Raw genomic sequence first — 25,499 nt, 5'->3', positions numbered from 1 at the left:
AGAAGTAGACAGGTACAAGAACCACCCACTGGGGGAAGCAGGTTTTCCAGGAAAGGATGGGTCTAGGTCACCACTCCCAGCCCAGCTGATCTCAACATCTCCACATCTCCAGGCTACCAGGAATAAGGTAGGCAGGCCCAGCTTCTGCTAAGTCCGGCATTGCTTTCTTGAGTATTCAGATCTCCAGTTCATCTCTAACAATAGACATCCTAAGCGGGGAGCCAGTGGATAGGGTAGAGCACAGAGAATTACATATGGATGTTTTCCCATCCATCACTGGGAAGAAAGCCCCTTCTCCAAAGCCTTTCTCAGATACAAAAATTTAAAGTGATTAACTAGGTAAAAGAGAAAATTGTTTTAAAAAAAAACCTGCTGATCACACAGATAATAATACTGATACCATAACCCAAATCTATGAGAGACGGCCAAAGCAGTTCTTATAGGCAAATGCTAACACTGGCTGCCTATTATTAATAAGAAAGAGGAAATTAATAGAGTCAGTACTTACTTAATGGTAGAACAGCAACAAAGCATTATACCAACAGGACATAGAAAAAATGAAACAACCAAGACCAGAGCAGAAATCAGTACAACTGAAAAAGTCTCTTTTTCACTGTAATTTTCATTGTTCTTATTCAACAGGCTCCATGACCCATCCTGCCCAGGATATGCCCCACTGATAGCAGAACAAGTGCAGAATTGAGGCCAACAGAAGAGATGAAAAGGAGAACTGACAGTCTATGGAAAGGGATTTGAACAAGGGGTCTCCTCTCTATCCTCCAAGCCAGGGGTAGGGAACCTGCCCACATGTGGCCCCGAGGCCTCCTGATCCAAGCTATATGATCAGAAACCCAAGGGTTCATGGTGGGGATGGAAGGTGTTGGGGTGGGGTTAGTGATGCGGCTCCTCTGAAATCCAGTCACCTGAAACCAGAAAGCGAAACTACTTTGACTTCCAGGCCAGCTTCAGAACTGGGGGAAGAGGATGAGTCAGCTAATCTCCTCTGGGAGAGCAACTTGCCCAAAGTGGACAAGGAGCTCTAACAACAGCTCTGGGGATGGCTGGCCAGGGAACTTAACCTGGCTGAATCACAGGATGAGACAGGAGCCCCAAAACAGGTTCTGTCCCAAAGGTAAACATGACTCCCTGGCTGCTTCCCCACCACGGAAACCGAAACCTGACTCCCTCTAACTCCCAGTGGCCTTTCTGGGAACCCAGGCCGTTTTTAGAAAGCTGCAAAGAGGAAGCAGGAGCCGCAACGGCACACACCCACTGTGCATTCAGCAGTAAAACTCAGTTATGCTGACCTCATGGAGTGGATCCCAGGACCTCCCCTCAGGTTTCCCCCACCCCCTCAGAAAAAGCAGCTTCGGTCATATGACTACCCACCCAACCCAGCACCCATGACATCCAGTCATTCAACAAATGAACATTCTTTCAGCCTAGCTGGGGGTGGGGAGGGCAGCAGGGATGGAGGAAAGAAAGGGCAAGAGTAAACCTGTCTTTCAGTCTTATCAGTGTGTCTTGATCCTAGTATTTGCATGCCCGGCCCTTAGCACAGTGCTTAACACATAGTAAGCAAGCGCTTAATAAATGCTTGTTAATTACTAGGGAAGAGAACAATTTGGGGAAAAGAAGATGCCTAAACCTAGGGATGGGAGGTAGAGGAAGACAGGAAAGTAGGTGGCAAGGATTTCCACTTAGGGGCTGAACACAATCAGTTTGGAGATTATAAAAAGAGGAAGAAAAAAGGCATCAAGGATGGTGAAAAAAAAAAACCAACAATGCTGCCTCCAGGAGCAAACAGCAGCCCTTCCTCCCCCAGACTCACATCTATCTTCCCAAGAAAACCCAAGAGACCTGGCAAGTCTGCATGGTTGTGAAACAAACACATCACATACCACTCCTACCTCCCCCTGGGACAGACACTCAAAGAAGACTGGAACAAGCCCTGCTTGGGTCTGTACCCTCTCCTCCCCAAACCATGCGGGAGATGCTCCTCTGAAAAGGGGGGCCCCTGATTGGCTCAAGAGCTCCAGGCTTTCAAAAGCTCCCACAACCTCCACCTGTCCCAGAACCAGGACCAGAAAGCCAACAGTGCCTATGTGACTGGTTCAGAGGGATGCCCCAGACCCTCACCCACCTCATTCTTTTAGCCTGACTCTGGTCCATTTGCTCTGTGTCCAGACAGACCTAGGCCCATACAAAGTATAGGACTCTCCTGAACCCAATTCATGTAGCCCTCCTATAACGCTCTGCAAACCACATGTTGCAACTACAGACTAGAAGGTGGAGGAAACGGGTTAGATGTCAATCTCCCAAACAGTCCCAGTAAACAGTGTGAAGGGGGAGGGGAAACGTAGTCACCTACTTTTCACATTGCCCCTTTACTATCAGCCACGGGCAAGGAGGCTAGGAACCCTATTCCCAAAACAGCTCAGTCACACCTCTCCCTCTATCCCAGTTTTAGGCTGGATATTAATCATTTAGCTTCCCCCAATTAGACTGTGAGCTCCTTAAGAGAGGAGGAAATTTTCTTTTAGATTTTAAAATTTTAAAAATAATGAGAGAGACAGAAAGACAGAGACAGAGAGAGAGAGAGAGAGCTTAGCATACCGCCTGACACACAGTAGGCATTTAATAAATGCTTATAGACTTCACTTAGCACAGTTTTATACAGAAACAAATCTGGGTAACTTGAAGGTGATGAACTAGTTTAGGATACAACCCCTCCCCAACAGTGCCTCAGATGCGAGATGAGCCAAGTGCGGCCACCCAGACCTTCAATGGGTTCTCAAGCTCCATTAAGAGCAACTCAAATAGAAATGCAGGCTGCAATCTGACTTAGAGAACCACAAACTAACATTATCTACATTGTACTGTATTTTTATTTATTTTGTGAAACATTTCCCAATTACATTTTAATTTAATCTAGAATCCAGTTTTTACTACAGGAACGTAATTGCTGAGTCTAGGGAAAGCTTTAGGGACGTTGTCCACAAAGGGCATCTTAAGTCTTTACTCCACCCCTCAATTGCAGATAGTTCAGCCCCCTGTCCAGAATCCCTGCTACCACAGAATCTTCAAGAACCTAATATCATTTAAAAAATATGTGTGTGTGTGTGTGTGTGTGTGTGTGTGTGTGTATTCCAGCTTTCTGGTGTGGGGTATCACCCAGGGGATCCTTGGGCAGGAAGGTCCTTCAAGCTCACCCCAGGCAGTCAGCTCACTCTCAGTACCAAACTCCTAAGAAGGAAACTCTACAGCCTTCTTGGCTCTTGTGGTACAATTCCAACGTGTGACTCCCCTCACCCCTGCCCAGCCTCAGTGCAGGGTGTCGGAGAAATGGAGACCTGGGTTCTATTGCTCTCTTGTAACTTACTAGCTGTGCGACTCCAACCTCAATGAACTTTACCTCTTCGAGCCTCACCTTCCTTTTTTTGTAAAATGGATATAATACTGCACGAGCTAGCTACCTCATGGGGTTAGTTAATGACCATCAAATGGGTTAACATGGGAAAGTGCTTTGAAATGCCAAAGGTGCCATAAAAATGTAAGATGAGGTTACCAACCTAATTAAAACAGCTGTTAACCACAGCAAAGGCAGGCAAGTAGCTGTCAGTCAACAAGCATCTATTAAGTGCTTACTATGTGCCAGGCCCTGGGCTAAGCAACGGGGATGTAAAGCAAGGCAAAAATGAGGGCACAGCCCCTGGAAGGGGCACAGAGTACCGATGGAAGTGCCTGGTTTCAAATTCTGCCTCAGCAGCCTGTGTAAGTGAGGTCACCTCTCTGGGTCTCTGCTCTCTCATCTACGAAGTAGGGAAAGTTGTACAAGAATATAATTAAGGTCCCTTCCAGTTTTAAATCCTAACACCCCATCCTGTGCCTTTAGAAACACTCTCAACCACCTCTCCTCCATGTGAAATGATCCCAGTTCTTTCCTACCCAAGTAGCGGGAACTTGTTTTGCTTGATTGTTACAAGGGTTTTCTTTTGCTTTTTGCTTTATTGGTGTAATCGAGGGGATGTGAGAGGGAGAGAAGACAGATTTTTATTAACTGAAAAAAAAAATTAAATTAATTTTGTCCTTCTTCCTACTGAAATAAAGTTTGCTTAACAGGGAGAATACTGGGTGGAGGGCAGCTCCATGAGCTGACGACGTCTCTTTTTCCCCACTGTGTCTAGCTGGCCTCAGACTCCAGCATGCTTCACCCCCTCCATCTTACCATCCGCCACTATATCAAATGACACCCCCTTTCTCTCCTTTGCTAGGAGAACGGTAATCAATACCACCATAGCTTCCAGCAAGGGCAAATCGATAAACTGCCCTACTGCTCCAAAATGACCTCCAAGAAGGCTATTGCTCTTATTTTAAGTAGTCTCCCTCAATTAGAACAGAAGCTCCTGGAGGGCAGGGCCCATCTGGCTTTAACATTTTATATTCAAAGCACTTTAGCATGTATAGCTTAAGAGGCAAGGCAGATTTAGAGTGCTTGGCCTCAAGTCAGGAAGACTCACCTTCCAGAATTCATATCAGGCCTCAGACACACCAAATGTGTGACCCTGGGCAAGTCATTTAACCCTGTTTGCCTCAGTTTCCTCATCTATAAAACGAGTTAGAGAAGGAAATGGCAAATCCCTCCAGTATCTTTGCCAAGAAAACCCCAATGGGGTCACGAAGAGCCGAGGCAGACACTGACTGAAAAATGACAGAACAGTTACAACAACAAAGCAAGGGCATAAATGCTTTGTATTTCATTCATTTCTTCCCTTACAAAGAATCCAGCCAGACAAATACATGCATTAAAAAGCTAGTAAACTAGACTTCCCAGAACACCCCCAGGGGCTGGTTGTTTCCCAGAATAAGTCTCAACAGTGACAAAACAGTCTAACATGCTGGAAAGAACACAAGGGCCTGGGCTGGTTTTTCTACCCAGGCAGCCTCCCTGGGAGACACAGCTTTGCCTCAGAGGTTCCCAAACTTATTTGGCCTACTGCCCCCTTTAAAAAATAGTAATAAATTACTCAGCACCCCCCTGGAAATCTACTTTTTAAACTTTTTTCCCCCAAATTTGCATCATTTCAAAGTACTACCACCCCTCGGATCATTCCAGCACTCTCCACCCTCTCTCTAGTGGGAACGTATGGGGCTGCTCCACCCACTCCCTGAGTGTCTCTTAAACATGGACTTAAACACAGACATGGTAGGGTGGATGGGGAACTGGACTTGGAGTTAGAAGACTTGGGTTTGACCCTTATTAGTTTCCACACTTACTACCTGGCTGAACATAGTGGCAAAATCACTTTGCTTCTCCAAAACCTCAGTTTTCCCATCTGTAGAATGGGGATAGAAGGCAGTTAGGTGGCTCAGTGGGATAGAGCACTGGCCCCGGAGTCAGGAAGACCTGAGTTCAGATCCGGCTTCAGACACTTACTAGCTGTGTGACTCTGGGCAAGTCACTTAACCCTGTTTGCCTCAGTTTCCTCATCTGTAAAATGAGCTGGAGAAGGAAATGGCAAACCGCTCCAGTATCTCTGCCAAGAAAACCCAAAATGAGGTTACAAAGGGTTGCACATGACGGAAATGACTGAACAACAAACAGTTGAGGAAATTGAGGCAGACAGAGGTTAAGTGATTTACCCAGGGTCACATAGCTATTAAGAGTCTGAGGCCAGATTTGAACTCAGGTCTCCCTGACTCCAGGCCTAGTGCCCTATCTACTGTGCCATCTAAATAAGAAGGCAGTAGGAAAGGACCACCTGGTGGCCCTTGCTGAATTCAAATCACATAGCTACATCCTTAGGCAGCTAGGTGGTGCAGTGAAAAAAGCTTGGGGCCTAACATCAGGAAGACCTGAGTTCAAATCCCACCTCCAATATTTAGTAGCTGTGTGACCCTGGGAAAGTCACTTAACCCTATCTGCCTCCGTTTCCTCATCCGTAAAATGAACTGGAGAAGAAAATGGCAAACCACTCCAGTATCTTTGCCACAAAAACCCCAAATGGAGTCACAAAGAGTCAGACACGACAGAAACAAATAAAGCTACATCCTTAGTTACTGTAAAAAAAAACTGGCAGATGTGACTCCCCTTCCCCTCTCCCCAACTTCTCAGTGTCCTTTTATATGTGGTGTTCCCTATTAGACTGTAAGTTCCTTGAGGACAGGGGACTACCGTTCTGCTGGCACTTATATTCCCAGAGCTTAACAAAGTGCCCAGAACATAAGAAGCTTGTTGAGTTTGTTGAGTTAGCTAAGCCACTACTGGTGATATCTAAAAGACGGGAAAATGTGAAAGGTATGGTAGGACCAGACCAAACAGAATTTGCAACCTCTAAGCTTGTTTTTGGTTCCTGGGAAAATTCTAGAACAGATCAGTAAAGAGATGGTTGGTGAACGTCTAGAAATGGAAGTGGTGATTCCAAAGAACCAGCGTGGCTTTATCATGCCAAAGAAACCATACCGATTTATTGATTGATTGATTGACCGACAGGGTTATTGAACTAGTAGGTCAAGGGAATTATGCAGATTTCAGGAAAGCATCTGATAACCTCATAACATTCTTCTGAGAAAGACGGAGATTTGTGGACTACAGGATAATATAGTTAGACCGATTTGAAACTGGTTGAGTGGTCAGCCTCAAAGCAGCTCTTAATGGTTTACGGTCAACTAGGTAGGAGGTCCCTGGTGGAGTGCCACAGCGATCTGTGCTGGATACAATTCTGTCAAATTTTTTTTTTACGCTATGACTTAAAGGTATTGATAGTATTCTGATCAAATTTAAAAATGAAAACATAATAGCTAGTAATAACTAACATGTATATAGCGCTTCCTATGTCCCAGGCACCGTGTTAAGATTTGATCCTCATGACATCTCTGGGAGGTAGGCGCTATTATTATCCCCATTTTACAGATGGAGAAACTGAGGCAATGGAAGGGTTGAGGTTTTTTTTTTCCAATGACCTACCCAGAACTACACAGCTACTAAGTGTCTGAGGCTGGATTTGAACTGAGATCTTCCCAACTCCAGGTTCAGTTCACTGCACCATCTATCTAGCTGCCCTACATGACCAAAAAACCAAAAGGGATAGTTACTGTTCAAGATGACAGTCAAGATCCAAAAAGGCTCAAGCAGGCAACATCTAAAAAGATGAAAATCAATATGGGCACAGAGAAAAAAGATGAAATTCAATATGGACATAGAAGAAGTTTTATCCTTGGGTTGAAAAATCAATTTCACAAGTACGTGATTAGAGAGGTATGATTCAGCAGCAGTTTGTCTGAAAAAGATTGCGGGGTGGAGGTTATACTGCAAACTTGGTGAGTCAGCAATGAAAGGCGGCATCCAAAATAAAAAGCTAACGTGATCTAGGGTTGCAGCGGCTTCCAGGAAGAAAGAGGTAAAAAGCTTGATAAGATGGGACAACCCTGAGTCCGTGTCATAAGAAAATCATTTGTAGAAATGAGGGATGTTTGGCTTGGAAGACTGGGGGAGGAGAACAGGGGAAAACATGACTGAAGGGTCACTGGGTGAGAGAGGGATAAAGCTTGTTCTGTTTCTCCCCAGAGGGAGAAGTCCAGAGAAATGAGTAGAACTTGCAAAGAAGTAAACACACATTTCCTACCGGTCTGTTGTTGTTGAGTTGTTTTAGTTGTGTTTAACTCTTTGTGACCTTGGCAAAGATAGAGTGGTTTGCCATTTCCTTCTGCAGCTCACTTTACAGATGAGGAAATGGAAGCAAACAGGGTTAAGTGACTTGCCCAGGGTCACACAGGTAGTAAGTGCCTGAGGACGCATTTGAACTCAGATCTTCCTGACTCTAAGCCCTGGTGGCCTGTGCCACCTAGCTGCCTCCTAATAATTAGAAATGTCCAAACGTGAAATGGGCTTCCTCAAGAGGTAACGAGTTCCATCTCCCTCGAGCTGAGGATAGATGACCCCTGGCTGAGTATGCTATAGTGGGGAATCTGTTCAGGTATAGGTTGGCTTAACTGCTAAGATCTCTTCCACCTCTCAAATTCTGTGATTCTGACAGAGGCTGGCTATATAGATTTTGGAGTCACGTGAAAAAACGTGAGTTCGGCCCATGGGAGTTGAGGAGACCAAAGGAACGTATACCAAGTATATCAAGAAAAAGTAAATAAAGAGAAAAGGGGCTAAGGAGGCAGAGCCAAAACGGAATGGTAAATAACAGTGCAGTGAGCCTCCTCCAAAGAGATCTAAAAATGCACCAGACCAAATCCTGATGGGAAAAGCCAGAAAAAGTCACAGTGGGTCACTTGTTCAGCTCAGCATGACATAGAGAGACAGACAGAGAGGTCTTCAGACATGGGGGAAGGGTTGGGCCAGAACCATGATGCTTGTAGGAACACTGTAGCACCCTGAGATCCTAGGCCACATACTGGAGACAGGTGCTAACTGGCAGCTTTGTCACCTACTACTCAGTTCCAGGTCACAGATTCAAGGTAGAGTGAGAAGGGCACTTGCATAGGGAAGGGAGTGGCATCCCTGGATGGGGAGGCTTTGGCCTGTATACGGCAAAAGGAAGACATTCAGAAGCAGGAAGTAACAGTGGTATAGATCAGAGCCCAAGATCAGAGCGGGGTCTCAGTTTCAGCATCTAGCCCAGTCTGCAAAGGAATAATGCCAGGCCGAAATCCCAGACCAAAAGGAAGGCTATACTTCTGTCACTCTGAGTCAATAAAGCTTTCCAGCTAGCTGATAGGCCCAGAGTCCAGCAGCAGTCTACAGAATCCAGGCCAGGAATTTGCAGAGCTCAAATGGAGTGTGCGGGCTTGGGGGAGAGGGGAAGCAATCAGATTTTGCCCTGGATCAGATTGCTTTTGAAGCACTGGAAACTTGTAGGTGCCAGATCCTAGAATAACACAATATACAGTACCCCAAGAAAGCAGTAATGGAAGCAGCTATTTCCTCCTGAAGGCAGAGTCCAGCTGTAAGAAGTCTGAGTCAAGAAGCAGGCTGGATAAATGGCCAAACAAACAAACAAAAAAAAAAAACCTCACCTAATGAGCTATTACGGTGGCAGGGATGCTCAAGACACAAATGCAGAAAAGAATGACTTCAAAACATCTACTGGCAATGCCTCAGAAAAAGAAAAACAAAAAACAAACAAAAAAAATCCCTCACAACCTGGACTCAGATTCAACAAGAATTCTGGAAGAAACGAAGCAAGAATTAAAAACGTTTTCTGGAAATGGAATGAGAGTACTTGAGGAAAATTTTGGAAAAGAAATGAGAGATGGCAGAAAGAACTGGAAAGGGAATTAACAGCAAATGGCAAAGAGGCATAAAACATTGTTTTCTCAAAATTCAAATGGACCAAAAAGAAGTCAATGACTTCATAAGGCAACAAGAAATATGAGAACAAAGTTAAACACCTGAAAAAAAATAGAAGAAAATATATCTCATAGGAAAAAAAAAATGACGGGGAAAACATTGAAGAGAAAAAATTTAGGAATCACTGGACTTTCTGAGGGAAGCTAGGTGGTGCAATGGATAAAAGGAAGGGTCTGAAACAACTGAACAACAAACTGTTTGGAAAATTGTGCTTGCCTCTTTGCAACTTCTACTCATTTCTCCTGGCTCCTGCCTCTTCGGAGAAACAGAACAGGCTTTATTCCTCCTTACCCAAACACCCTCCAATAGACTGCTCTTCCAGAGTACAGACTTCTGGCCTTCTACAGACTACAGTCTATAGGCCAGATCTTCCAGAGTACAGACTTCTGGCCTCAGACACTTACTAGCTGTGTGACCCTGAGCAAGTCACTTGACCCTGTTTGCCTCCACTCCTGTATCTTTGCCAAGAAATCACAACTGAAAAATGACTCAACAACAACAATGGACTATCTGAACACTACACACACACACACACACACACACACACACACACACAAACACAAAAAGCGGGGGCAGGGCGGAGCCAAGATGGCAGCTGGAAAATAGGGACTCACTTAAGCTTTCCCCCAAATCCCTCCAAACACCTGTAAAAATGGCTCTGAACAAATTCTAGGGCTACGGAACCTACTAAATAACAGAGGGAAACAAGTCTCCAGCCCAAGATGGCACGGATGGTCACTGGGAAGGGTCTACCTCACCATGCTGGGAGCAGAGTGCAGCCCAGTGTGGGCCTTGCCAGGATAAACCAAACTGGGAGTCAGGCGGAGCAGGCCTTAGAGACATGAATCACTGAGCTGTAGCAGTTATCAGACTTCTCAACCCACAAATGCCAAAGACAACAGAGCAAGTCAGTAGGAAAACTGCTGGATCTGGGTGAGAGAAGTGTGTGGTCTGGCCCCAGCCCTTGGAAGCTCCTGCAGCTGGACCTCTGCTTCTAGAGATCCAGCAGCAGCTGCTTCCAGCCCCAGGCCCACTCAGTGGGAGGAATCAACCAGTGAATCAGAGGGGGAGTACAGGGAGTACTTTGCTGGCACAGAGGCAGGGTTGTCTTGCTTTGCCCTGCTTGGATCTGGGTCACAGTCCTGGTTGGAGGTTCTTCGGGGAGGAGGAGCACTGGTGTGACAGAGCTTGTGGTGACTGTAGAGTAGAAGTAGCCCTGTAAATAGCAGCAAAAGCCCCTAAAACTTGGGACAAAGCACTCTCCACTCTAAAGGCAGTCATACCCTGACAAAAAGTTCAAGGGTCAAGTAGTTGGCTGGGAACATGGCCAGGCAGCGAAAAAGGACTCAAGACTCAGACTATAGAATCCTTTTTTCGGTGACAAAGAAGATCAAAACATACAGCCAGAATTAGTCAACAAAGTCAAAGAGCCTACATCAAAAACCTCCAAGAAAAACATGAACTGGTCTCAGGCCATGGAAGAGCTCAAAAAGGATTTGGAAAAGCAAGTAAGAGAAGTAGAGGAAAAATTGGAAAGAGAAATGAGAGTGATGCAAGAAAACCATGAAAAACAAGCCAATGACTTGCTAAAGGAGACACAAAAAAAACACTAAAGAAAATAACACCTTAAAAAATCGACTAACCCAAATGGTAAAAGAGCTCCAAAAAGCCAATGAGGAGAACGATGCCTTAAAAGTCAGAATTAGCCAAATAGAAAAGGAGGTCCAAAAGACCACTGAAGAAAACACCACCTTAAAAATTAGATTGGAGCAAGTGGAAGCTAGTAACTTTATGAGAAATCAAGAAATTTAGAAAATTTATAAAATGGAACCAAAAGAATGAAAAATTGGAAGACAATGTGAAATACCACACTGGAAAAATGACTGACCTGGAGAATAGATCCAGGAAAGATAATTTAAAAATTATTGGACTACTTGAAAGCCATGATCAAAAAAAAGAGCCTAGACATCATCTATCAAGAAATTATCAAGGAAAAGTGCCCTGATATTCTAGAACCAAAGGGTAAAATAGAAATTGAAAGAATCCACTGATTGCCTCTTGAAAAAGATCCCAAAAAGAAAACTCCTAGGAATGTTGTCGCCAAATTCCAGAGTTCCCAGGTCAAGGAGAAAATATTGCAAGCAGCCAGAAAAAAAAACAATTTGAGTATTGTGGAAACACAATCAGGATAACCCAAGATCTAGCAGCTTCTACATTAAGGGATTGAAGGGCTTGGAATATGATTTTCTGGAGGTCAAAACAGCTAGGATTAAAACCAAGAATCACTTGCCCAGCAAAACTGAGTATAATATTCCAAGGCAAAATACGGATTTTCAATAAAATAGAGGACTTTCAAGCTTTCTTGATGAAAAGACCAGAGCTGAATAGAAAGTTTGACTTTCAAACACAAGAATCAAGAGAAGCATAAAAAGGTAAACAGGAAAGAGAAATCATAAGTTGAACCTTTTTGTTTACATTCCTACATGGAAAGATGGTATTTGTAACTCATGAGACCTCTCTCAGTATTAGGGTAGTTGAAGGGAATATACATATATAGACAGAGGGCACAGGGTGAGTTGAATATGAACGGATGATACCTAAAAAAATACAATTAAAGGGTGAGAGAGGAATATGTTGGGAGAAGGAGAAAGGGAGAGATAGAATGGAGTAAATTATCTCACATAAAAGTGGCAAGAAAAAGCATTTCTATTGGAAGGGAAGAGGGGGCAGGTGAGGGGGGAATGAGTGAATCTTGCTCTCATCAGATTTGACTTAAGGAGGGAATAACATACACTCAAGTGGGTATTTTACCCGACAGGAAAAGTATCAGGGAAGGGGATAAGAGGGGGGGATGATAGAAGGGAGGGCAGGTCAGGGGAGAATGTAATCAAAAGCAATCACTTTTGAAAAGGGACAAGGTCAAGGGAGAAAAATGAATAAAGGGGGACAGGATAGGAAGGAGGGAAATATAGTTAGTCTTTCATGACATGACTATTTATGGGAGTGTTTTGCATAATGATATACATGTGGCCTATGTTGAATTGTTTGCCTTCTCAAGGAGGGTGGGTAGGGAGGGAAGAAGGGAAAGAATTTGGAACTCAAAGTTCTAAAAACAAATGCTCAAAAAAAAAGTTCTTTTTACATGCAACTGGGAAATAAGATATACAGGCAATGGGGCGTAGGAATCTATCTTGCCACACAAAAAAGTAAGGGGAAAGGGGATAAGGGACAGGGGGAGAGGGGGGTGACAGAAGGGAGGGCAGACTGGGGAAAGGGGCAATCAGAATATGTGCCATCTTGGAGTGGGGGGAGGGTATAAATGCAGAGAAAATTTGTAACTCAAAATCCTGTGTAAATCAATGTTGAAAACTAAAAATATTAAATAATAAAATATTATACATTTTTTTAAAAGAGCTTAGACATTGTATTTCAAGAAACCTTAAAAGAAAGCTGCTTAGAGCTCTTATAACAAGAGAACAAGGAAAATTGAAAGAATCTACTGGTATGCTCCTGAAAGAAACCCCAAAATGAAAATTCCCAGGAACTTCATTGCTAAGAACAGATTGAGCAGGTCACAGAAAAAGTACAGCAAGCAGCCAGAACAAAAAGAATTCAAGTACTGAGGAGCCACAGTCAGGATCACACCCTATTTAGCAGCCATAAAAAGAATGAGAGAACTTGGAATACCTGAAGATAAGGGATATGGGCTTACAGCTAAGAACAATGTACCCAGCAAAACTGAGTATATTGCTACAGGAGAAAGAGACGGGTCTTTAACGAAATAGAAAGCTTCCAAGTATGCTTGATGAGAAGTCCAGAGTTGTGGAGAAACTCCGAAGTTCAAACACAGGAGTGAAGAGAAACATACAAAGGTAAACACAAATGAACAATAATAAAGAACCAAAGGATAAATTGTTGACTTTCAACTATGGGGAGATGACTCACATGTCCCCTCTGAGGTCTATCATCATCTTCGTCAAAGTTCTTACAGAAGAGTCTAATTAAAGAAGGCCTGGGAGGAGTTCTGTTATGTCTTGATGATCTTAATCATGGGAAGATGAATACATTGGTGAGGAAGGGAGAGGAAGGCTAGAAAAATTATCTCCCATAATCAGGATGAACATGTAGATGTCTATACAAATAAGGAAGAGGGGGTGAGGGGAGCAGCTAACACTTGAACCTCACTCTTGTCCGGACTGGTTAAAGGAAGGAAGAGCACACCCAAACACACACACAGAGAAATACATTTCACTCAACAGGGAAACAGGAAGGAAAGGAGGAAAGGGGAAGGTGGATTTGGAGGGTGGGTAGATAAAGGGAGGGATTAGTGCTAAGCAAAATATTTATAGCTGTTTCTGAAGTGGCAAAGAATGGGAAACTGAAGGGGTGTCCATAAGTTGGGAAATGGACAAATGAGTTATGGTAAATAAGTGTGATGTCAGTATTATTGTGCTGAACTCTCACCCACATAATGATCAACCAGGATAGGATTTCAGAGGACTAGCGATGAAACAAGCTACCCACCTCCTAAGAGTTGGACTCAGGAGGCAGAATGAGTCAAATATTTTTTGGGCGATGTGGAAATTTGTTTTGATTGACTCTACATGTTTTTAATGGGTTTTGTTTTTCTTGTGTTTTTACTTGGGGTGGGAGGATGAGAAGGTAGATCTTGGATGAGTAAAACAAATATTAAAACAGAAAGAAAGCTGGCTTTAGAGTTAAAAAGACAGGTTTCAGTTCTGCCTCCGACACACACTGGCTATATGACAGTGAGCAAGTCACTTAACCTCTTAGTGGTCTAAGCAACTTTCCAAGACTGTAAGATATAAAACAATCTACGTTGGTAGAGAGAGTTCTTCACCAGAACTCCCAGATCTGATGAAATCATGGGATCATTGGGGAAAACAGAACTATAGACGCACAGAGCATCATTACAAATAGCTTTATTTTAATATTATAATTAATACTGATCACTTATAATAGCTTACATTTCTATAGCACTTATTATTATTAAATTTTACGTTTAATTTCTTTTATTTGTATCTCCAGCACCTCTCTTAGCATGTTGTAGGCACTTAATAAATGCTTGTTGATTAACTGGGGGGAGGGGTGGGCAAAGGGTCTAGGATATTATTCTAAGGAATAGCCATATCTAGAGAGTGAGACATGGAAAATGACCCTACAAATGTGACTAAAGAAGACTGATCTAATAAGCAGAAAGAAAACTATGACACTGCAGCGTCACAAAGACCCAGGGAGAAAGGATGTCTCTGACAAAAGGGTGGTCAACAGTATTAAATGCCACAGAGAAATCAAGAAGGGTAAGGAGTGAGAAGATTTATTGGATTTAGCAATACAGAGATCATTGGTGAACATGGGGAGAGGTTTTAGTTGAGTGATGGGGATGGAAGCCAGACTGCGAGAAGCTGAAAAGTGTGTGAAAAAAGTGCCAAATGTAGGCAGCTTTTGCTTGGAGTTTGGCTGTGAAAGAAGGATAAAAGTATGGTAGGATCTGGTGCTACTATTGTAACCTCCCCTCTGTGGAAAAACAAAAGTGTAAACAACTCCAATAAACCACCAGGAAAATATGCTGCTATCTTCTGAAAAAAGTTCCAGTGTTCTCCTCCAAGGGACCAGGTGGCTGCCCCTCTCCCAGGGGCCCAACATAATGTGGCTTATCTGTTGAGATAACTGGGCCTCCCTGAGTTCTCTGGTTTCAATGTTCTCATCTTTTTAGGAGGAAGCCTGCAAAACAGAAGCTGTGTGTGAGGTCAGTGTGCATTCTAGTACTAACAATCCTTCCTCTTCATCTCTAGCTCAGCACAGATGAGCAGGAAACTGGGGAATGCTTTTCTCCAATCCAGGCATGAGTTCACTCTGGAAATCCCCAGCCTGTGACCAGGGTCACACTGACGACTTCTTAAAAGTATGTGGGTGCTGCCTAAGCCTCAGGTATGTGGGTAGCAAAGGGGATGGAATCCCACCCAATCCTGTGCCATGGATAATAGCCCAACAAGTCATTTCCTTCCTTTCTTCCAGCTAGGCATAAGTAATCAAAGGAAGTAGTAACTATATTGTTCTAAACCACTGAGTATGGCTGTCCTCTGCTGCCACCCCCACCCAAAGTGATTTCTGACAACTTAGCAATAGATTTAGGATGGGAAACTCTCCATAAGGCAAACAAGATTGATACCTATACTGCCGGACCAATGGCCATGGTAACCAGGGGTTCAGGCTGTTGGTGTTCTCTTTCCTCTCAGCTTCCATCCCCAACTCTTTCCAGGAAAATGAGAACACCTCTGGTGACTCCACGTAATCCTCTGCAAATGCCCCCATGCCCTCTGAGGGAGTTTACCTTTGGCAGAACTTATCAGTCTTTCCTTCTGAAGGAAGAGGCCATCCTTTTGGTACCATAGGTTGCAGGTACAGACTGTCATAATATAGAATTGGTCTGATTCATTTAACTGGAAAGATGTAAGTCTTGTTCAGGACTTTGATAGTAAACATTAACAGCCAAAACCCAAACTCTCCACACATTTAAAGGCTCCTAATTCTTCTTCCCTAAGAGGACAATAGGCAAAAGTAGTGTTGTGCCAACAAGCTAGGTGACTTAGTGGCTACAGTGTTGGACTTGGGAGTCAGGAAGACCTGAGTCCAAATTCTGCTTCAGACACTTATGTCCACACTAGCTGTGTGTCCATGGATAAGTCACTGTTATCTGAGCCTCAGATAGCACCTACCTACCTCACAGGGCTGTTGTGAGGCTCAAATGAGATAACATATGTAACTGCATATAAGTAACATGTAACACTAGCTCGGTGAGCCTTGGCAAATTACTTTCAACTTCAGCTTCCTCATCTGTAAAAAGGGGATAACGATACCATCTACCTCACAGTATTTTGCTGAGAGGCTCAAATGAGATACCACATGCAAAGTGCTTTGCAAACTTTAAAATGGGGCACTTAGGTGGCTCAGTTGATAGAGTGCTGGGTCTGGAGTCAGGAGGACCCAAGTTCAAATTTGGCCTCAGACCAGACCAGACACTTACTAGCTGTGTGATCCTGGGCAAGTCCCTTAACCCTGTTTGCCTCAGTTTCCTCATATGTAAAATGAGCTAGAAAAGGACATGGCAAACCACTCCAGTATCTTTGCCAAGAAAACCCCAAGTGAGGTCACAAAGAGTTGGACACAACTGAACAAGAGCAACAAAACCTTAAAGTACTGTATAAATGCTAACTACTATTGTGTAAGGGGAGAGAGATAGGCTGGGTCACCTAAATCACTCACTGGTATTAAACTCAAATAGAAACAGAGCCATTAAACTTAAGGATTCCCAATGCCCCATATTGACTTAGAAAATCACATATTAACATTATCTATGTTCTATTGTATTTTAATTGGCTTTGTTAAATATTTTTCTAAACATGTTTTAATCTGGTTCCAGCTACTCTGGACTGTTATGGCCAGTGTTTGACACCTCTAACCTAGATCAGGCATTTCTAGAATATGGAGAACGGAGTAGCTGTGACCTGAGCACCAAGCAAAGTCACTCAGGAATGATTTGGTTCAGAGTTGGTGAGTCAATGCATGTTTATTAAGCCGCCTATTATGCCTCAGGCATTAAGCCAAGAACTAGATATGCAAAAAGAGGCAAAAGACAGTCCCTGCCTTCAAGGAGTTTACAATCTAACAGGGGAGAGGCCAGAACCAACAAACTACATAAATAGGAAACAAAAGACAGAGGCACATTAAAATAACTCTTAGGTACCACTCTCTCTCCTGTCAGATTGGCTAGCAAGACAAAACAGGAAAATGATAAATGCTGGAGAGGATGTGGGAAAATTGGAACACTGTTACATTGTTGGTGGAGTTGTGAACACATACAGCCATTCTGGAGAGCAATTTGGGACTATGTCCAAAGGGCTATAAAAATGTGCATACCCTTTGACCCAGCAATGCCACTTCTGGGGCTGTATCCCAAAGAGATCACACAAGAGGGAAAGGGACCTGTATGTACAAAAATATTTATAGCAGCTCTTTTTGTCGTAGCAAACAATTGGAAATCAAGGGGATGCCTATCAGTTGGGGAAAGGCTGAACAAGTTGTGGTATATGAATGTAATGGAATATTATTGTGCTACAAGAAATGGGGACGATACGAACTTCATAATAACCTGGAAAGAACTACATGATATGATGCTGAGTGAGAGGAGCAGAAGCAGGGGAACACTGTACACAACCAAAGACATACTGATTCTGTGACGGCTAACTTTGATAGACTTGGCTCTTCTAAGCAATACAAGGTTCAAAGACAGCTCCAAAGGACTCATGATTAAAAGAGCCATCTACATCCAGAGAAAGAATTATGGAGTCTGAATGCAGATTGAGGCAAACTATCTGTTCTCTCTTTTTTTTCTGTCTCTTCTTTTTCGTTTCTTCTTTCTCATGATTCACTCCATTGATCATGGTTCGTCTTTATGACTTTACTATTGTGTAGAACATACGCAGAAGATATATTGGATTCCATGCCGTCTTGCAGAGAGGGGAAGAAAATTTGGAACTCAAAAACTTGCGGAATTGAGTGTTGTAAACTAAAAATAAAAAAATCTTAAAAAACAAAAAGACAGAGGCACTAGATTTAAGAGGGGTAGGGAAAAGCTTCCAGTAGCTGAAGGGATTTTAGTCGGGATTTGAAGGAAGCCAGGGAAGCCAGGAGGTAAAGAAAAGAAAAGAAGCATCCCAGGCAAGGGGAACAGCCAGAGAAAGTGGGCAGAGCTGAGAGATGCAGAGTCTTGTTCATGGAACTGCAAGATGGCCAGTGTCACTGGACTGAAGAGTATTAGTGGTTGAGGGGTTTGAGGTGTAAGAAGATTAGAAAAGTGTAGGGGTGGAGCACTTAGGTTTTAAAGGGCATTGAGCACCAAACAGAGGCCTTGACAATAGATTGGATGCCCCTCTCCCCACTTCTAGTGAGACATCAAGGATGACACCTAGATTTTGAGCTGAGGGACTGGGAGGATGGTGACAGTAAGAGGGAAGGTTAAGAGGATTTAGCGGGAAAGATGAGTTGTTTTACCCATATCAAATATTAGAGGTCCATTGGACATCCAGTTCAAGATGTCTGAAAGTCAGTTAGATGTGAGGCTGGACTTTTGTACTCTGCCCCTGCCCCCAGCTGAGGGAAGATTCCATGACCCCAATCTAAATAATCTTGAGTCATACTTCTTAGGAGATCCCACTAACCTTGGTTTCACTCTTCCTCCACCCACTAACAAACATCACACCAAACTAAAACCCCTACAAGGAGGGAGGTATGACTAAATGTGGGACTGTCTCTACCCTATGCCAATAACTTACTTCTGGGCCAGTCTGTGTGAGCCTACGGTTTACACAATCAGAGTGAGGTTTTTTACTAACAGGCTGAGAGCATTAAGAGACTAAGACCCATGTTAATAAAAGGCTATTACATTCACAGTAAGATGAAGAAGTCAATCATCAGCTATGTGCCAGTCACTGTGCTTAGTGCTAACGATGGAGGGGAAAAAAGGGCAAAAAACAATTCCTGTCCTCAGAAAGCTCACCTTCCACTGGGGGAGAGTTGGGGAGACAGTAGGAGAAGTTATTCACAAACAAAATATATACAAGGATAACTGGAGACAACCGAGAGAGAGAAAGCACTAGGATTAGTGGAGATCTCAAAATGCATCTTGCAGAAGGTGTGATTTTAGCTGGGACTTCATCTTGTATAAGATTTAAGAGCTAGGACAGCTATGTCCCAGAAATGGACATTTCTAATGGGTTATAGGGGCAACTAGGTGGTGCAGATCACCAGCTCTGGAGTCAGGAGGACTTGAGTTCAAATCCCACCTCAAACACTTACTAGCTGTGTGACCCTGAGCAAGTAACATAACCCCGTTTACCTCAGATTCCTCATCTGTAAAATGAGCTGGAAAAGGAAATGGCAAACCACTCCAGTATCTCGCCCAAAACAAGGTCAGAAAGAGTCTGACTCAAGTGAAAAATGACTCAACAGCAATGGGTTATAAAGTAATCTTCCACTGTCTTCCTCCACCAATGCCTTCTCATGGAGGTGATGGAATCCTAATGAAGATAGGCCCCAGTGAACAGCAGGCCCATTGCCCCTACCTAGCCACCCACTCCCCCCACCCCACTCAATATCCTAACTTCTTCATCTATGCCTCACTGCTCACTAGAACAAGAGGTGTGTCCGTGTCATGGGATCCCAGGCACTGCCTCTAACTAGCCACTGCCCCCAGATCCATTCCTCATATTTCCCACAGAAACAGCAGGTGTCTCCACGTATTCAACCACAACCACATCCATCTAGTCTTAGACAGGACCACAATACTCAGCCAATCAGAAAGCAGCATCACCAGGATGCCCAAGCAGGATGCGGACCTCAATAGAAAGGACTTTCCCTAAGTAGGCACCTGCGCAGTAATAGTAAAGAACTGACCTAGAGTGAACTTATGATGTAGAGAAGCTTATTATAATATCACTATCATACCTACATATGCCCCCAAATGGGTTTTTCTGTATGCATGGGCAATTCTAGTATGGCTGGGATCCCTCCCCTATTACCTAATCCTTTAGCAAACCCCTCCTGCCTTCTTAATATTCATAATTTCTGTCATGTAATTGCATCTTTACCCTATAAAAATCCATCTTGCTTTCTCAGAAGTCGCTGGTTCCTCTTGGAATTTAGCCCACTTCATGAGAGGTGTCAATCTCAATAAATGCCTATACTTGGATTACGGCTGGTCAGACTCTAAGTTCCACCACAACACATCATGAAACTGCAACAGTTTTTGGCATCCCTGGGTGGGCAGTTTAAACCTCGACAGTGGGAAGTGACTCTGGATTCACAGTTTCACATTAGAACTACAGGGATTCTGCAGACACCATCTAGTCTGGACTCCCCCCCACCCCCACTTCTTTCTACAGATGGGAAAACCAAAGTCACCCATGTGGCACAACTGGAATTCAAACCCAGGTCCTTCTGATTTCAAATCCAGGGCTTTTTCTCTTCTGCCAGTAGGTTGGGTCCTATCACGTTGAAAATGTCTGGGAATGGGCTCTCTCTCATCTAAGGACCTCCAAGTTTAGAGAGGTTTGTCATCAGAATATTGGTCATCAGATGATAAAATGTTTTTGCTGCCTCTAGTAATGGTATTAAACTCAAATAGAAACAGGATGCCCGAGGGCCACATATTAACTCAGTTTTAAAATGTACTATTATCCATGTTTTACTGTATTATTAAACTTGTTCCAAATTTCCCAATTACATTTTAATCCTATTCAGGCCTTACTCAAGAGTGTTGTGGGTGGGAAGCCCTCAGGGTTAGACACCTCTGAGCTACAGCTTGTGTCATTCAAATCTAGGGTCTACTGTTTACCACATATGGGGCCTCAGGCAATCATTAAACCTCACAGTATAAAGTGAGGAGGTGGGGCTAGATGAAATGTGAGGTCCGGCGCTCAGTCTATATCTATAATCATACTAAGAAGTGGAAGGGTTTCCATATGTGTAGGTGGAGTGAATACCAGATCTTTAGAGGTATTGAAAAAGGCACATAACAACAGGCGTCCCAACCAGTTCTGAGAATGTCTTTGGAGATACAGACTTACCTACTGTTCTATGTAAACTCCATATAAACCCTCAAAACTGTACCAGTGAAGTTGCATACTGGAAGTCTGACTAGAGGACAACTGGTCAATCAATAAACATTTATTAAGTGCCTACTAGGTACTTATTGTACCTTATAAGTACCTACAGGCACTATGCTAAATGCTGGCAGATGTTAAGTATCCATTGATCTGTTTTGGTATTCTTCAGTTTTTCTGACTGAAAGAATATAACCCATATTCTTCCAGGGCTCGTGGTAATAAGCAAGGAAGAAGACAATCTATCACATGGGTGAGTGAACATCTCTTGGAAGGACTGTGTCATTTCCATCAGAAAGTTGATACATCTTGCCTGTTAGTTTTACTTGCCATTACCACAACTTTTACCCACTTACCAATGAGGAAACTGAGGCCCTCTGAGAAAGAAGGGCTTGTAGTGAATCACAGGAAGGATTACTATAACATTAACCTGAGTGACTGGAAGAAAGATAGTACCCTCAATGGAAATATGGAAGCTAAGAAGAGATGAGAGTTTGGCAGGAAAGATACCAAGTTCTGTTTTGGACGCGTCAAGTTTGAAATGACTATGAGACAACCATCTGGAGAATTCCAGCAGATACTGGAGCTCAGGAAAGAGTTTTCATTTTGATGAGAGTTGAACGCATGGCAACTGATGAGGTCTCTAAGGGAGGGTAGAGAAAGAAAAGGAGAGCATTTTTTGGTCTGTAGTTTGGCTGTGAAAGGAAGGTGTGATATAGGGAGACAGCTTGAGAGAACAGATAGTAGGATCAAGTGAAGACTATAATGGGAATGTTACAAGATACTAGTACTTTATAGTACTAGTATATAAAGTACATATATATTGTAGCATGCCACATACTATACATAATATATTAAAGTATACTCTATAAAATTTATAAAAGTATAGCACATTATACATATACACATGTGTGAGTGAACATTTTACATTACACACACATATATAACATACATCTATGAATGTATCTAAAAAACTATGTACACAATCCCAACCATAGGTATATCCCTCCCCACCTCCCCAATGACAAAATAGCTTCCAGGCCAGATATTAGGTGCTGGGAGGCAACACTTATTCCAGGTTCTTTACCTGCTCCAACCTGCTCTCTAAAAGAAGGAAGCTGGGAATTACTGCTGGGAAATATACACATCAGCTTCCCTTAACACCTTTTGGGTGGCTAAGAAAAAGATCCCTCCACCCAGGTAACCCCTCCCCACTCTAAGCTATATCTCTTAATCACCTTGTATTCTCTTACTCTCCATTCTGCCAAACAGCATTACCCCTAAATAGATGGAGGAGATTACTAGCAAAACTGAGGGAAGAGGACTGAGAAATCTCACTTTCCCCAGGCATCGTACTATTAGATGGGAGAGCAGACCCTAACCTATGGTGTTAAAGAACACTCCCTCTCCCACCTATCCCACTCTCAATGTCTACGAACAAGAATAACCCTAGAGGTGGCCAGAAAAAAAGAACTGTTCCTATGTATGAAAATAACTTTCAAAGGGAGCCTTAAAAAGTTTAAGGCACAAGAAGGCATGGGACTCGCAAGAGTAAGGTACCTAGGGGGTCACGGTACCTAGGCTAGTGGAGAGATTTGGAGCCAAAGGATCTGAATTAAAATCTTAGCTTTTCCATTTACTATCTTTGTGACCTTGGGTAAATTACTTAACATCTCTGGGTCTAAGATTCCTCATCAGTAAATCAAAGGGTGGCTGGACTGGATGACTTCTAAAGGACTTTTCCATCTCTAAAGCTATTTTCTTATGTGATCTGTGATTTTGTGAACCCGAGGAAAAGGGAAGAGGAAAAGGCATGTCTGATTTTAGCGAAGGTTTTTTTTTCTTTCTCTTCAAAATCAGCCTCCTATTTGCCTCTACCCTCTTTCTCCCAAGAGTTTCAACTTCTGCCGAACTGCTTTTTGGCCCCACACTGGCATCACAAGTTTTCTACCACTTCTAGAAGGAGGCAGGGGCCTGCACTGGCCACAATTCCTCGGTTACTCAGCTCTTAGGCCCCAGGAGCAGTCCTTCCACCAGCTCGGTAGAGCGAAAGTACCATCTCTGGAGACCCAGCCTCCTTCCGTCCTCGGCACGGTTCTTCACCCCCTGCACCCGCACTCCAGCCCCGGCCTGCTCCCACGTGGGACGCCAAGGGTTCTGGAGGGCGAACACGAACACACGAACGAACACACACACACACACAGACACACAGACACACCCCTACAGAGGACACAGCCCGGGACGCCCTCCTTCGATTCAGTCTCGCACACTTTCCTTCCGGACCAAGAGCGCTCCTCCTCCCTTCGCCCCTAACCCCATGCCCGAGCTCGCCCCAAAGCCTACCCCTCGCCTACCGCGGACGCTTCACCACGCAACGCCAGAGCCCGAGCAGTTCAGGGCGCCGGCCAGCCGGGGATCACGGGCGGGGTCACCAGGCTCTTCCCCGCCCCGTACCTGCCGGGGGGCGGGGCCGAGGTCTCGGGGCGGAGTTTGGGGCCCCAGGGGAAGGCGGGGTTGGAATGGGCAGGAGGGACCGCCTCCGTCTGGGAAAAATGCCTGTTATAATATTTCCTTTCGCAATAGCCTCACACACTCTCTAATCATTCGTACATTCACCCAGCATTTATTAAGCACCTGCTATGTGCCTATTTAAAAAATCTTTAGTGTGTTTAAGAGTCCCACTAGCACCGCCCACTCTTATTTAAGAAAGAAAAAAAACGCTTACTCTCCTCGCCCCCTTCCTTATCAAAAAGCATCCTGCGCTTGCGAGCGCGTGTGGGGTGGGGCGCGTCTGTTTGGAGACTGAAAAGTTGCTTTACGGAAGGGACCTCGTTTCTCCTTTTTAGAAACTAAAGCGCCCTTAAACAAAGCAAAACAATAGACCGGATTGAAGAGTAGTGATCAAACCGCCCCAGGGAAGGTTCTTACTTTCTTCCTCGCCCATCCAGACCACGATCGCTAGTCCAGGGGCCTAGAGAGTATATCAGCTGTCCTAGGCATACCCAAAAGTCCTGCTCAGCCCAGCCTGGACCAACTGTATCACCACTCTACCTCCCGACTCTCTCCTTCTCTGACTTCTAGCCCCACCGGCCCGATCCTTGGATCTCCTCCCTCACTTCTCCTTGAGCTACCGTGGCCTCCCACCCCACTCCCTTCGGGACTTTGGAACGCTTTGCCAATTCCTCGTGGGGCGCCCTCACCTGCCAGCTCTGGCGACTGCCTGGTATACTTCATTAGCGCTCCACAAGGCCCTGAGGTGGGACCTGAAGCACAGCTCGGGCACCGAACTCTCTCGGTCCGCTGGGAGACTGAAGTTACACGCCGCTCTGCTTCAACCTTGGCACCCCACGCAGGCGGCGGAGGGACACAGCTTCCGGACCCGTAGGAGTGGAGAAGGTAGCAGGGTCTCGGAGGGCTAGGACGCTGTGCTGTAGCTAGTCTTCTACTAGAACGAGTTTGGGGGCCTTTTGACCTGACGCGTTTTGGGAGGCGGAACTTCTGGGAGAGCTCCCGACGTGTGCCTTCTCTTCCTCTACCCAGCCCTGGCAGTTTCTTAAGTCTAATTGCCCTTGTCCACAATAGTTTCTATGTGTTACTGTGTGCCTTCTGTCCTGAATGGGTTCTTCCTTGATCAGTTTCTCAGGTTTGGCCCAAGGCAAACAGGATTAGAGAGGGTGTTGGCTGAGGCTGCGGGACCTACGAGTCTCTTCTGCCCCGAGAGCCCAACTAGGCACCTCCTTGTATTCCTTCCGAACAGATGAACCTAGAAAGTTTTAAAGGCAGTGTCCGACGGAAAAGAAAGCACTCACACTTGGATCACACACTCTCAGCCCTTGGCATTGAGAGGAAGTAACCAGTACCCAGGGTTAGGTCCAATGAGCCTTGAGAAAACTTGAATCTGAAACCGAGACACAGGCACCAGAGAGCACCAGCAAAGAAATGGGGTCGGAACCCGTTTGTGATGGATTTCAAGCTAGAAGCCTGCTTCTGAAGGCTAGACAGTGAACTGATTGACCTCTTGCCTACTGCCAAGCCATTCTAGGCCACTGAAAGGGTAGAGGTATCGCCCTCATCTCTAGTGCTTAGATTAGATTATAAAGCAGTTCCTGCGCACTGTGGGGGCGGGGGAGGGGGGGAAGTGTGTGGAATCAATCGTCAATGCACAAAGATGGAGACCACATACAACGCATGAGAGACAATTTGTCTGGATTGAGACGTTCCTGAGAAGGAGTGATGGCCAACGAGGTTGCAAAGATAGGTTTGGGGCCAGGTCGTAAAGAGTTTTAAAACCTAAACAGAAGAGTATATATTTTATCCAAGAGCTACTGTAGTTTATTGAGAAGAGAATGACAGAATTAAGCTGGCCAGTGAGGGTCTGGTCCCTGAAGCCTGTGCAGTCCTGAAGCAGAAAGTGTACCTGGTTTCAGTCCTTGAGGCACAGTACAGATATTCCTCTA

The 25,499-nt window shown here is 44.3% G+C and overlaps 1 protein-coding gene across 3 annotated transcripts in view; it reads right to left on the bottom strand.

Annotated features, from left to right (window-relative positions):
- The window catches only part of RHBDF2 (rhomboid 5 homolog 2), a 49,497-nt gene extending 25,006 nt beyond the window's left edge, over positions 1–24,491 (bottom strand). Inside the window, exon 1 of one of the 3 annotated variants that reach the window (XM_036757752.1) lies at positions 24,243–24,491. The gene's annotated coding sequence lies outside the window, so the exon portion shown is untranslated. Of the gene's footprint in view, positions 1–23,385; positions 23,453–24,242 lie in introns of those variants that run through there. The other 2 variants (XM_036757754.1, XM_036757753.1) reach the window with 2 other exon arrangements.
- Positions 24,492–25,499: the final 1,008 nt, after the last annotated feature.

Source organism: Trichosurus vulpecula, chromosome 4, assembly GCF_011100635.1.
Source record: "Trichosurus vulpecula isolate mTriVul1 chromosome 4, mTriVul1.pri, whole genome shotgun sequence".
NCBI lineage: Eukaryota > Metazoa > Chordata > Mammalia > Diprotodontia > Phalangeridae > Trichosurus > Trichosurus vulpecula.
This window is presented reverse-complemented; position numbering and strand designations above follow the sequence as displayed.